This window comes from Colias philodice, chromosome 20 (assembly GCF_061535455.1).
Source record: "Colias philodice isolate Cphi_HAF_F1 chromosome 20, ilColPhil1 Martin Lab GWU primary, whole genome shotgun sequence".
NCBI lineage: Eukaryota > Metazoa > Arthropoda > Insecta > Lepidoptera > Pieridae > Colias > Colias philodice.
The window spans coordinates 7594245-7609928 of NC_143105.1; the positions used below are offsets into that span (position 1 = coordinate 7594245).

Here is a 15684-nt window from a genome sequence, read left to right on the forward strand (position 1 = left end):
GTAGATACTAAAGTATGTAGTTATGTTACGAAAATTATTAATTATCAAATTATAAATTTTAAATTTTAATTACTTACCTATTTCGATCTACGTACAATACATTTTTTTTCGACATAAAAAAATCGTTTAAAAACTCAAATTATAGGTACACCTTCCATCAGATTTAGAACAACCGTCAAGTCTTGCACAATATTCGATAAGAAATAGAGCACAGTCCCACTTTTACGAATCACTTGCTAATTACAAACTACAATTAATGAACCGTTATAACACATAACAATTAGTGGTAAGAAGGAAGTAGGCTATAGTTTGAGCCACTTAGCATTATTAGCAGGAATTTTGGGAATTACGAGTGTGGAAATTTGTACGATTTCTATGACTCTGATGTTGGGGCTAACTATTTATTTGGTTATGATATGGATTGACAGTTAGTTAAATTTTTATAATAATTAATTATAATCTTCCTTTTACATAATAATATATCTGTTGACTAGCGATTAAACATTACTCATTTCGCGGAAGTTTAATGTAACCATATCCAGGGGTTTTATAAATTTATATGTTACAAAACAGTTATTATCATCATTTGTGTGTATTATTAAATTTAAGGAAATTTCAAATTTGTGAAATATGTACATATTATTAAAATTTTAAATAACTGTATGTCCCTTGGCATGCACATCACGATAACGAAAATTATAATTAAACTAGCGGTCCGCCCCGGCTTCGCCCGTGGTACATGTTTACGTTTTCTCTACATAAGAACCATCCTCGTACTTCAAGGAATATAATAAAAAAAGAATTATCGAAATCGGTTCAGCCGTTCTCGAGTTATGCGCTTACCAACACATTTTGCGATTCATTTTTATATATAAGATTATTCATGATCCAGTTACAAAAACGCACACAAAATACGACAATAATTATTGCCATGGTTATTGTTTTGATCAACTGCTAAACGATTTAAATACCCTAATCGATACACAATACATCGATCTACTATCTGGCTTTCAAGTTTCAACACATCGCATTACGTTTGTTATCTTCCTGATACAATAGTTTTACATCAATGATCGGGATTTTCCTTTGATGGTACATTGTTTGGTTTCACTTTGATTCCTAGCTACCGTTTGATTGGAGTAAACAATGTCGTAAATTTCTTTGTGGGTTCTTCAGTTAATTGAGGTTATTCTATTTTCGCTTTCATTCACGAATTGATTGACGTGGCTTTCTTTTGTGCGTTTTACAATGTTTTTGATTGGTATTTTTCTTTGTTCATCTACTCCTGGTTTAATTAATGCTGTCTTTGCTTGGTAAATATTGAACTGTCGTTATTAAAACTGTAGTTTTTAATGCAGGTATTTTTGTACTAAAGCTCATATTGTTATGAATTATGATGACGTAGGACAGATTTTTTGGTATTTTGTTTTTTGGTAACTTTCACTCCGCCACTTTCAGTTCTTTTAGTTTTTATAAGCATTTCAGTAAGCTTATGCAGCCATCTCTGTCCATAATTTCGAACCTATAGCACAGAATATATAATAGTACTCTATAGGTCGAATTAACAGCAATTAACTGTGCATATTTGCGTGAAAGAGTAGCCAACATCCAACCAAAATTAAACGTTCATAGTTATTTATTAATACCGCTATGTTTATTCAATGTTTACAATCAAAAAGTACACACAAATCTTGTAAATAGAAACTTATAATTTATCAGAGTTATCGTCTAAACGGCTGGGAGGTAACAATTCAATTACTATCGTGTCGGAAGGCGGTGAGCTTAGCTTTAGATTTATATGTTTGGAGTTGAGTGCCCGACTTAATTACTATGTATCGCTTGGGATGAGATAGAACGGAGAATCTATTTGGGACTCTTGTATGATCCCATTAGATCTGCAAAATTTCACTAGCGGACAGATACGCATGCAAAAGCAAGTATTTATAGGGCTTATCTGATAGACTGGTGTCTGGTACTTGCGACATCACTGAGGAGTTTCACGAAAATTTGTTCAGAGGCTTTCGTGTGAAGAAGTTACAAACGAGTACAAAATTTAGCATATAATTAAAACATTAGTATAGTGGGATATGAAATACAAAGTAAGAACTAATCCGTAGCCGTTCACTGTACAATCGAAAGTGTGAATGTTTGTTTGTAAAGCAGTAAAATGTGTAATTTTACTGCTTTAAGGAGTGAAAAGATTTAATGAATTTTAGGACAGAGACGGATCCGTGATTGCATTTAGATGGACATTAGATACTAATGAAAATGAAAAATATCGATTTTATCCACACTACAAGTAAGTTCAACCATTACCAGTTTCCACTGATTTAAAGTAATTTAAAATCTTTTCAAACCTCTAGAAGTATTACAACCCTAAATATAATATCATTGTACCATTGTTAGATCCAAGTGGACTACACCAATTACTGATAAAGAGATCCGCGTAATTGCTATGTGCAATGCTTACCCTTAAATTTATTGCTTATAAATTATGTTAATGTTTCAATTGCATTACGATAGCCACAATTTGCTTTATCAATAATAGATATTATGATTTTCAAACATTAATTGTCGAGTTAGAATTAGTATTGAGATGTTTGTTTATGTTTCTGTTTTGTTTTATTGTTGAACTTTACGGCTTTTTATATGAGTTAAAATCAATTTAGCGAAGGTGTAATGTACTGTATAGGTATTTATTTGATAATTGATTGTTTAAAATTGCTGTTTAGTCTGATTTTATATTGTCTGTAACTTACTAGAAATATCGGTAATGTCTTAGGTATAATAATATTAATAACAATAATCACAAAAAAGGGTAATATAAACAAAATTGCGTTTTCAAACAACGATTACAGAATACCTACCTTCCGTACAGATAGATTTAATATATATAGAGTTGGTGGTGAAACTTTAACTTGACAAAGAGCTATAATATGTTATTTTTACAAATACAGCTTTTGACATGTATTCAATAATTCATAACTATTGTTTTCTAATTTCACGGACTTGGGCAGTTCAATGCTCCGGAAGGTAGAGCCCTTGGGAACAATGAATTTGTTCATTAATATTCGGACAACACGTATCTTTTTCTATGTTTAAAAATAAAACCTTGTATGGAGCAAATTAAATTGAACCATAAAGGTTTGAGCAACGGAAAATTAGGAACACGAAAAAAAACCGCGTATGTGCTGAGCACGTGTCATCAGTGAAACTTCTTTGGCAAGATTCAGATATCAAAATCGTCGCCTTAGGTGACGGTATTGCCATGACGCGACCTTGAAATTTTACTCTCAACGCGCCTAAAGAAGTTTCACTTCAAGAACAAAAAAATATATTCCACCAAAAGTGCTCTTTTAATTTCTAAAAGCCTAGTACATTGTTTTGGATTTCGAGCTTGTTTGTAAACAATATCGGATCCTGCTATCACATGATCTCTTCCTATTTCCGACAACCTGGTACAATGTTTTGGGTTACGGGACTGTTGCGTAAACAACGGGCGGGGCTTGTGCAGCTATCTCATTCTTATTTATCTATAGCAAAAAATATTGCACTGTCCTTCTTTAGATTTAAAATTATCTATAATAAAATTATTTAACTATATTTATTATTTTCAATCGGTTTGGTTTGTAATACCTCTACGCAGACTCTCGATTTATAAAGTTCATTTTTAATAAATGATGTGATTAAAAATATTTTAATGGGATAGATACAATTTCTTTGGACATATAATTTTACATTTTTGTGTAAGCTCAATTTCATATTCAAAAAATATTCATTTTGTGGCTTTACTATTGTTATATAAATACCTTTTCCATCACACAAAACTAATCAATTTTAATAACTCAAAAGGTAACCTTATATTTTATCGCATTCATAAATAATTTCTAGTAAGTCGAATAGTGAAAATAAACACGTAAAGCTGCATGCATTAGATACCGTACCTGAAAAGCCTTTACATTGCACATAAACATTGCACAAAGGCTACACACAAGCAAGGACGGGGAAGATCTACCTCCCCTTTATATCTGCTAGCCTGGTACACGTTGTTTTGGTTTATAGAGTAACAGCTGTGAATCCGTCCATCCTGTGCTTGTGATTTTTTGTTTTAATTTAATTAAGTTTATTGCTATAAATTATAAACCTAAAACGTAAATCAAACCCCACTTTGAATATCTTTTATTTTTATTTGCTACTAGATAGATGAACGATGAAAAAAAAAAGTGTGTGCGTGTAACCTTTACGCGCGATTGAAGTAAAACTTCTTTGGCGTTGACGACATATATCACTGAAATGATTAAATATTAACTTAAATAAATAAATAAATATTATATTATAATTTAATTATATTTATTATTCATGTGCTTTACAAAGATTATTTAAATGTTATATTAATATTATTCATTCGAAACAGGTAATTGAATGTCATAATAATTTCTTACGTACGAAATTATAGGTTTGTGGTAACTATAATGTGAAACATAAATTTTACTCTCTAAATTTGCTACTTTTCTTGAAAATACAGCATCTATCGTTGTACCGAAACGCGTTGTTGAATGAAGTCGAGAAGTATTCATAGATAAATCAAATTTTTCTTCTAAAAAATCAATTAACGGCTGAGATTCCTGAGAGCGAAAATTAACATTAAAATCTCCAGTTAGAATCATCGGTAATTCATGATAATTACTATTTAAAAGTCGAGAACCTTCAATTGTGAAGTGAAGTAATTGCTGATGAATAAATTTTATGATATTTGTCAGGCTAGTATTTGTAGAAATATAAATAACAACGATAATCACAGGTTGGTCATTCGTATTAACACATCGAACCAAGGCGATGTCACCAATTTGTGAAACCTCATCGGAAATTTGTGATAATATCGTTTGTGAAATATTTTGAATTGGTGTTACATTGTTCAGTGTATCTGTAGATGAATGATATACAGCTACTCCACCAGCAGTTGAGTTGGGTCGTTTGTATTGGGTAACGCAATAAAAATTTTCAATAAGAATTTGTTCGTCATTTTTCATCCAAGTTTCGGAAAATAACAGCAATGTGGACCTTTTTAATACTTTATCATTCAGATCAGAAACATGAGCACGTAAACTTTGGCAGTTGAAGGAAAATAGTGTAATGTTACTCTCATTTACAAGGTTATATAATTCTTCCTGTTGTGTTATTAGGCGAGAATTTGAAAGTCTTTCAAATTCACACTGTAAATCAACTATTCCCCCTGGACGCTTTCTTCCATGATAAAATTTGTTGTCATCGGTGTTTGAGACAATGAACAATCCATTTATATCAGTTACTCGTGATAATGCTACATATAACAGCTGCTGACTGTGACTTTTATTGTATTCATAAACGATTTGATCAAAAGTACCACCTTGAGACTTATGTATTGTAAGCGCACAAGCAGATACTAATGGAAAGTGATTTCTCTTTGCAAATATTGTCTTATTTCTATTCATTGGTACAGATGACGATCTTCATAAAATTGGGACTGCTGTTCTACTAATGTTTAGAGTTTGAATATGATGGGCAGCTTTTTTCCTAATTTTCTCTCCTATCTTACCAGGAAACTCAAGCCATAAGCGTATGATGTTATCACTGTCATCACGTTCAATATACACTAACTTTCCAACACAACCGTTGGCTAAGCCATCAGATACATCAATATTGGTTGTAATAATGTAAAATTTGTTAAGAACTAATATGATTTCATAAGGCGATCCTCCTGTATCAATAACTGACATTTTATGAAATTGTTGGCGTACATATGCTTCTTGTTCAACTGAATGACAACCTATATACATATCTGTTGCTATGGATACTACTTTGTCTTCAGCAATATTTAAAATAGATTGATTATAATCCGCAACATGTTTATTTTTATTTTTAATTTACTTATTTTAAAAGTAATAAATTAACAAGTATATTTAGAGATTTTCAAAAAATTTTGCAATTTAAAATAATGTTTTTAAAACTGTTGAATTTTTCATTCACTTTGCTATTCACAATTGATCCGTTTGAAAATTTGAAAATAAATAATCCTAATTGATTATGATATTTGCCAATAGCTGGCGTATAAGTCAAGAAGCGTGTAGTATATGACATATACTTACAACCAATCAGAATTATTATTTTTAAATGGCGGAAACTACACAGACTATAGTAAGCGTTACTTCCGTCAGAAAAAAAATCTGAGTTACTCCCTAGTCGCGCCTAAAGAAGTTTTACTTCAAAAATCTGAGTTACTCCCTAGTCGCGCCTAAAGAAGTTTTACTTCAAAAAGGATGTCACTACACACATTTGAAACCACTTTGAAACAGTAATTTGGAGGGGCGCGCCATGTTATCGTAGTTTATCTCTACATACGTTTTTTTGAATATTGTTTTATATAATATTATGTTAATTGTTACCAATGACACTATTGTTAAAAAAATATTTACTATTTACCGTATAGATTTATTATTTTTGAGTTAACTGTATTTTTGCTAATTCTAAGATACTTTAGATATTAAAATAGGTTAGACACTATGGACACAGATTACCTACTAAATAGTTACTACGTCACACAGATAATAATTATTATAGTACTAGCTTGTATAAACTTTTAAATGAAGTATGGAAAATAAAAGACATTTAACAGGTTTTGCTATAATCTATAGACTGACACTTTTTAATGCACTTTGTCGGCGAAACTTAGGTAAGACATGGAGGTGATAAGATGTGGATAGGCCTCACGGTTAAAAGGTTTGCGAATTAAATGCAAATGCTTCAAACGGGTTGGGTATATTAATTGATTTGCTTTATTGTATTTTAATAGGTAGTGAGCTATTCAAGAAAAGTTTTGCTTGATTTTTAAACGTACGTTTTTGAAGTAAAACTTCTTTAGGCGCGACTAGGGAGTAACTCAGATTTTTTTTCTGACGGAAGTAACGCTTACTATAGTCTGTGTAGTTTCCGCCATTTAAAAATAATAATTCTGATTGGTTGTAAGTATATGTCATATACTACACGCTTCTTGACTTATACGCCAGCTATTGGCAAATATCATAATCAATTAGGATTATTTATTTTCAAATTTTCAAACGGATCAATTGTGAATAGCAAAGTGAATGAAAAATTCAACAGTTTTAAAAACATTATTTTAAATTGCAAAATTTTTTGAAAATCTCTAAATATACTTGTTAATTTATTACTTTTAAAATAAGTAAATTAAAAATAAAAATAAACATGTTGCGGATTATAATCAATCTATTTTAAATATTGCTGAAGACAAAGTAGTATCCATAGCAACAGATATGTATATAGGTTGTCATTCAGTTGAACAAGAAGCATATGTACGCCAACAATTTCATAAAATGTCAGTTATTGATACAGGAGGATCGCCTTATGAAATCATATTAGTTCTTAACAAATTTTACATTATTACAACCAATATTGATGTATCTGATGGCTTAGCCAACGGTTGTGTTGGAAAGTTAGTGTATATTGAACGTGATGACAGTGATAACATCATACGCTTATGGCTTGAGTTTCCTGGTAAGATAGGAGAGAAAATTAGGAAAAAAGCTGCCCATCATATTCAAACTCTAAACATTAGTAGAACAGCAGTCCCAATTTTATGAAGATCGTCATCTGTACCAATGAATAGAAATAAGACAATATTTGCAAAGAGAAATCACTTTCCATTAGTATCTGCTTGTGCGCTTACAATACATAAGTCTCAAGGTGGTACTTTTGATCAAATCGTTTATGAATACAATAAAAGTCACAGTCAGCAGCTGTTATATGTAGCATTATCACGAGTAACTGATATAAATGGATTGTTCATTGTCTCAAACACCGATGACAACAAATTTTATCATGGAAGAAAGCGTCCAGGGGGAATAGTTGATTTACAGTGTGAATTTGAAAGACTTTCAAATTCTCGCCTAATAACACAACAGGAAGAATTATATAACCTTGTAAATGAGAGTAACATTACACTATTTTCCTTCAACTGCCAAAGTTTACGTGCTCATGTTTCTGATCTGAATGATAAAGTATTAAAAAGGTCCACATTGCTGTTATTTTCCGAAACTTGGATGAAAAATGACGAACAAATTCTTATTGAAAATTTTTATTGCGTTACCCAATACAAACGACCCAACTCAACTGCTGGTGGAGTAGCTGTATATCATTCATCTACAGATACACTGAACAATGTAACACCAATTCAAAATATTTCACAAACGATATTATCACAAATTTCCGATGAGGTTTCACAAATTGGTGACATCGCCTTGGTTCGATGTGTTAATACGAATGACCAACCTGTGATTATCGTTGTTATTTATATTTCTACAAATACTAGCCTGACAAATATCATAAAATTTATTCATCAGCAATTACTTCACTTCACAATTGAAGGTTCTCGACTTTTAAATAGTAATTATCATGAATTACCGATGATTCTAACTGGAGATTTTAATGTTAATTTTCGCTCTCAGGAATCTCAGCCGTTAATTGATTTTTTAGAAGAAAAATTTGATTTATCTATGAATACTTCTCGACTTCATTCAACAACGCGTTTCGGTACAACGATAGATGCTGTATTTTCAAGAAAAGTAGCAAATTTAGAGAGTAAAATTTATGTTTCACATTATAGTTACCACAAACCTATAATTTCGTACGTAAGAAATTATTATGACATTCAATTACCTGTTTCGAATGAATAATATTAATATAACATTTAAATAATCTTTGTAAAGCACATGAATAATAAATATAATTAAATTATAATATAATATTTATTTATTTATTTAAGTTAATATTTAATCATTTCAGTGATATATGTCGTCAACGCCAAAGAAGTTTTACTTCAATCGCGCGTAAAGGTTACACGCACACACTTTTTTTTTTCTGACGGAAGTAACGCTTACTATAGTCTGTGTAGTTTCCGCCATTTAAAAATAATAATTCTGATTGGTTGTAAGTATATGTCATATACTACACGCTTCTTGACTTAGGGCGTATTCAGAAAGAAAGCTTGAAACTTATAAGCGCCTATCGGCGCCTGTCATGTTCATATATTTTCCTGTCAGTGCTGGTAACCCGCGCAGGAAAATATATGAACATGACAAGCGCCGACAAGCGCTTATAAGTTTCAAGCTTTCTTTCTGAATACGCCCTTATACGCCAGCTATTGGCAAATATCATTATCAATTAGGATTATTTATTTTCAAATTTTCAAACGGATCAATTGTGAATAGCAAAGTGAATGAAAAATTCAACAGTTTTAAAAACATTATTTTAAATTGCAAAATTTTTTGAAAATCTCTAAATATACTTGTTTATTTATTACTTTTAAAATAAGTAAATTAAAAATAAAAATAAACATGTTGCGGATTATAATCAATCTATTTTAAATATTGCTGAAGACAAAGTAGTATCCATAGCAACAGATATGTATATAGGTTGTCATTCAGTTGAACAAGAAGCATATGTACGCCAACAATTTCATAAAATGTCAGTTATTGATACAGGAGGATCGCCTTATGAAATCATATTAGTTCTTAACAAATTTTACATTATTACAACCAATATTGATGTATCTGATGGCTTAGCCAACGGTTGTGTTGGAAAGTTAGTGTATATTGAACGTGATGACAGTGATAACATCATACGCTTATGGCTTGAGTTTCCTGGTAAGATAGGAGAGAAAATTAGGAAAAAAGCTGCCCATCATATTCAAACTCTAAACATTAGTAGAACAGCAGTCCCAATTTTATGAAGATCGTCATCTATACCAATGAATAGAAATAAGACAATATTTGCAAAGAGAAATCACTTTCCATTAGTATCTGCTTGTGCGCTTACAATACATAAGTCTCAAGGTGGTACTTTTGATCAAATCGTTTATGAATACAATAAAAGTCACAGTCAGCAGCTGTTATATGTAGCATTATCACGAGTAACTGATATAAATGGATTGTTCATTGTCTCAAACACCGATGACAACAAATTTTATCATGGAAGAAAGCGTCCAGGGGGAACAGTTGATTTACAGTGTGAATTTGAAAGACTTTCAAATTCTCGCCTAATAACACAACAGGAAGAATTATATAACCTTGTAAATGAGAGTAACATTACACTATTTTCCTTCAACTGCCAAAGTTTACGTGCTCATGTTTCTGATCTGAATGATAAAGTATTAAAAAGGTCCACATTGCTGTTATTTTCCGAAACTTGGATGAAAAATGACGAACAAATTCTTATTGAAAATTTTTATTGCGTTACCCAATACAAACGACCCAACTCAACTGCTGGTGGAGTAGCTGTATATCATTCATCTACAGATACACTGAACAATGTAACACCAATTCAAAATATTTCACAAACGATATTATCACAAATTTCCGATGAGGTTTCACAAATTGGTGACATCGCCTTGGTTCGATGTGTTAATACGAATGACCAACCTGTGATTATCGTTGTTATTTATATTTCTACAAATACTAGCCTGACAAATATCATAAAATTTATTCATCAGCAATTACTTCACTTCACAATTGAAGGTTCTCGACTTTTAAATAGTAATTATCATGAATTACCGATGATTCTAACTGGAGATTTTAATGTTAATTTTCGCTCTCAGGAATCTCAGCCGTTAATTGATTTTTTAGAAGAAAAATTTGATTTATCTATGAATACTTCTCGACTTCATTCAACAACGCGTTTCGGTACAACGATAGATGCTGTATTTTCAAGAAAAGTAGCAAATTTAGAGAGTAAAATTTATGTTTCACATTATAGTTACCACAAACCTATAATTTCGTACGTAAGAAATTATTATGACATTCAATTACCTGTTTCGAATGAATAATATTAATATAACATTTAAATAATCTTTGTAAAGCACATGAATAATAAATATAATTAAATTATAATATAATATTTATTTATTTATTTAAGTTAATATTTAATCATTTCAGTGATATATGTCGTCAACGCCAAAGAAGTTTTACTTCAATCGCGCGTAAAGGTTACACGCACACACTTTTTTTTTTTTTTTTGTGTGGTGTCTCTCAATGTTAGCCAGAAGGGCTTCTACATTTTAACGCGGACGCGGGGGTGAACTGAAGGTTCACCCTGGTAGCGACATGCACAAGGGCGTCCCCCCTTGACGGGGACCACGAACCTCGGCTTGAGCTGTCGCTTGAGTGGAGGAGGCCAGAAGGGCCCTAATCGGACGGGATAGTGACATCCTTACGAAGGAGTTTGTATGTAGTTGTACGTATTCGTCTTTAGTACTTTACGTCCAGATTTGTTGGTCAACTAATCATAAGTTGCCGAGCGCCCAAGACAACGCACGTGTCGTTTTCATAGAATACGTCAGTGCAGCGCCATTACTAATAATAATGAGCGATTAGAGCGTGACTAGTCGAGCAACAAATCCGTGGATTTGTTTTTGTTTGACGGCCGTCTCATTACGCACACATGCGTTGTGAATCTTGGTGGTGCATTGTAAATACTTTCACAAATACTTTCAAACGTTTTGAATTTTGGAGGGGCGCGCCATGTTATCGTAGTTTATCTCTAACCCATATTGTATTAAAAAAAATGAAATCACTTACAATTGTTATGTATTTTACGACCCTCTTAACTTTTTAAAACGATAAAATTTATGAAGACGAATGATGTGTAATGCATCTAATTTATGCGTCATTAACGGACGGAAATGCGAACAATTGTCCCATCGACTGACCATGGGGTTGGTCATTTGACCAATCAATATTAATAAGTAAAAATCAAACGCGCGTCTGGGATTATGGCTATGTGGCTAACAGATTTTTAGATGAACGATAACGGATTTTGCTGCTAATATAACTTCTATTTAGTAATCTAGTAGGTAATGTGAAATACAGGTAGAACAACATTTTATTATTGTTCTAATTTGATGCAATTACCGTGAATATACGATTGATTATATAGAGTAATGTACGGGAATTTATTTTTGCCGTACAAGTGTTTTATTTTCGCACATTCTTCTACAATTGAAACAGTATGTATAGTTTATTTCGAATGACAGGTTATATTATTTAGTATCGATAGTATAGTCCAACATTGAGTAATTTAATAAAAACTTCTAAACAATTCGAAAGAAATGATCAATCACCAATAACTAGGACGTTCTAAAAACGATTCTAAAAATTTATCTACAGAATAATTTCTATCCCACATCGTAAAAATGTGTATCAAATGTAGATATTGGCGCTTTACAATATTTCCAGTTAGCTCCTAAAATATTTCAGAACACGTAATTTCTATTCACATAGTATCAGTAACATTCGTATGCACTAACCTTGAATCTTGCTACAAAACGCACCTGTCTACGCAAATAGCTTCGTTTATATAAAATTGGTACTTATTGACCTAAAACAAATCGATGTTTAATGGATCGTGTTTACAATTTCGGTTTTTCATACGAATGCAGGGAAAAAGTTTAGTGTTGCCAATTCATTATCAATTTTTGGTAAGCTTTTTATTGTTTGCATTTATAAATGCAAACAATAAAAAGCTAATAGCTCTCTATCATCACCTATCATCGACGCGCGACGTTCGACGTACGCTTGCATACATTCAACAAATCTGTTTTGGCTAATAGGTATAGGTAAACCAGAATCTGATGGCAATTAGGGAAATCAAAATTTTGAGTGTGCAACCCTAGGGAAAATGGACTGAACGATCTTGATACTGCTTATTTTTTATTTTGTCCTCAATATCATTACTCACATTACATAAGTGGACAATACTGTACTTAATAATGAGATATCCACTTAATATTATGTAGGTACATACTTACATGTATAATATACAATTATACAAATTACTTTTATACAGGTAATACATATTATTATTATTTACACATACCTATATTTGTATATTCATTACCAGTATGCCATGTGAAAATATCGATATAATGATAATGTAGATCAAAACTGCTTATAATTTTTATAAAATAAAATAAAAATAAAATGAAATTATGTTTATTTTCGTAAGTATTAACAGACACACATTATAAAATTGACTTGGACAGCTTGGACTTGACGAATAGCCGTATTAGAAACTAGGGTTGTAACGGAGGCCTACTTAGCGGAGGCGGAGGCGGATGCGGAGGTGAAGAGGTTCGCCTCCGCGGATGCGGAGGTTAACGGAGGCGGAGGCGGAGGTGAAATTTGTTGGGAAAATATAAATAAATTTATGATTTATAAAATCAGCAACATTTATTTATATTATACATATAATGTGTACAATAATGTGTACAATTGTACATACATGTTCATGATTCATTTTAGTAATCAAAATTGACAAGAGGCAAATTATATTTAATAATTTTTCCCGCAACTTTTGCATTTTGCATAATTATCGTCTACTTCTACAAAGTACTGCCAAATTTCACTAGTTTTCGGCTTCATCACGTTATTTAAATAACAATAACTAATAATTACGCACAAAATTACTTAAAACAATCACGGCTCAATTGCAACCTGTAATAAGTATAGTCTATGATTGCAACTACGCGGTACCGAACGCTTTGACAAGTTGATTCCTGTTATTCATTCACTCACACTCCCACCACCCGCTTGGCCGTGTTCCCGCGGCTTAAACAAACTCTCGAGTCTCGACCATTTCACTTGAAAACACGCAGCCGAGCGGCCGCGTCGCCTAGCGTCGCTCCTTGCGCGTTGTTTGTGATCGTAAATTAACTTCCGATATGACTCCGCATAAATTTTGCGGAGGCGGATGCGGAGGCGGAGGTTAAATTCTTTGCGGAAGTTCCGCAGTAACGGAGGCGGAGGCGGAGTTCCGTTACAACCCTATTAGAAACTAGGGTTGTAACGGAGGCCTACTTAGCGGAGGCGGAGGCGGATGCGGAGGTGAAGAGGTTCGCCTCCGCGGATGCGGAGGTTAACGGAGGCGGAGGCGGAGGTGAAATTTGTTGGGAAAATATAAATAAATTTATGATTAATAGAGTCAGCAACCATTATTTATATTACATATAATGTGTACAATTGTACATACATGTTCATGATTCATCTTAGTAATCAAAATTGACAAGAGGCAAATTATATTTTACGAACAAAAGCTTTGCGGCTTTTTCGCCTTCTAAGCGGTTTCTCAAGGGTTCGTAAATTAAACCAGCAGCACTAAATAACTGTTCGCTTGGCACTGAACTTGGTGGCGCCGATAAGTAAATGCGAACTATGGGAGCAAAAACTTTATATTTAATGTTATATCTCCACCACAATAAGGGATCTTCATTTAGTTGGAGTCTATTTTCTTTATTATATTATTCATTAATTAGTGTTTTCCATATCATGGGGTTGCTGTTGGTATCCATGCTGTCATTTTCCGATTCCTCTTCATCACTGCAATTCTTCAACATATCAGCCAGGTTGGAATGCACACTTTGTATTGATGACAAAATCTCAAAACTTGTGCTTGGGTCAACATTACTTGCATTTGATGCTAATCTCGCTCTCTTGGCTACAGAAGGTTCATCATCGTCAACTCGGCTTGCAACATTCGAGTCATAAAGGGTTAGCAAACGTACTAGTTCGGACTGAACCATTTCACTTGAAAACACGCAGTCGAGCGGCCGCGTCGCCTAGCGTCGCTCCTTGCGCGTTGTTTGTGATCGTAAATGAACTTCCGATATGACTCCGCATAAATTTTGCGGAGGCGGATGCGGAGGCGGAGGTTAAATTCTTTGCGGAAGTTCCGCAGTAACGGAGGCGGAGGCGGAGTTCCGTTACAACCCTATTAGAAACTCCTGTAATAAGTTTTCATAAAATTATATTCTAATCAACAAACAATATTATAGTTACCTACATATAATATTTTTTAATTTATAGTATCAAAACGGGTAAGTCCAATGTACCAATAAAATCTTCAAAATTGAAAATTGTGATGTGTTTGACCCTTCTTCATCGAATGTTTTTCTATACACATTATAAACAACACCTCTTGCTTGTGATCGCAACGGCTTTTTCGACATTTTCGAAGATTTTTTAGACAAAATCCTAAAAATTATTCATCAACTGCAAAAAAGACAAATAATTTGACATCCAATTTGATAGTTGTCAAATAAGTTGCCACATAAAAATCTTTTATTTCTTAAATATAAATATGCCATCAGATTCTGGTAGACCTATACCTGGATGAAATCATGTAGTACACTTTGACAGATGTATAAGAAAACAACGCTACGAATACTTTACTACTAATAATATAGAGGTATTATTACATTATAATTGTTACGGTAAACCAAAGAATCGGCGAGTTAATTCGCAGCATGTTCTATTCGTATCGAATCCCGCACTATGTACGTAAAACATCCTGCGAGGAAACGGCGCGCGTGCCTGTAAACTTCCTGTTTCGCCGTGCTGTGCATGGATGCGGCAATTTAACAGCATATAGGAATCTACTACATAAAAGATCGATATTTGTTAGATTTTTCATATTTATTGGTTTTTATTGGCATTGAGTGTGGTGTAAATGAGGCGGAAGGTTTGTGTGAAATAACAATGTACCAAGAATTGGCATGAAAAATGATTAATTGTTATTTGTTAGTTATAATGGGAGGCGAGTATCGAGTGATATGCCTCCTCGTAATGAGATAAAAACAATTTA

At 32.7% G+C, this 15684-nt stretch overlaps 1 pseudogene across 1 annotated transcript in view; it reads right to left on the reverse strand.

Annotated features, from left to right (window-relative positions):
• LOC149479552 (uncharacterized) overlaps positions 1 to 14625 on the reverse strand; it is a 217863-nt pseudogene extending 203238 nt beyond the window's left edge. The window contains exon 1 of the transcript XR_016317231.1: positions 14062 to 14625. The product of XR_016317231.1 is annotated as an uncharacterized LOC149479552 (transcript). The remainder of the gene's footprint in view (positions 1 to 14061) is intronic.
• Positions 14626 to 15684: the final 1059 nt, after the last annotated feature.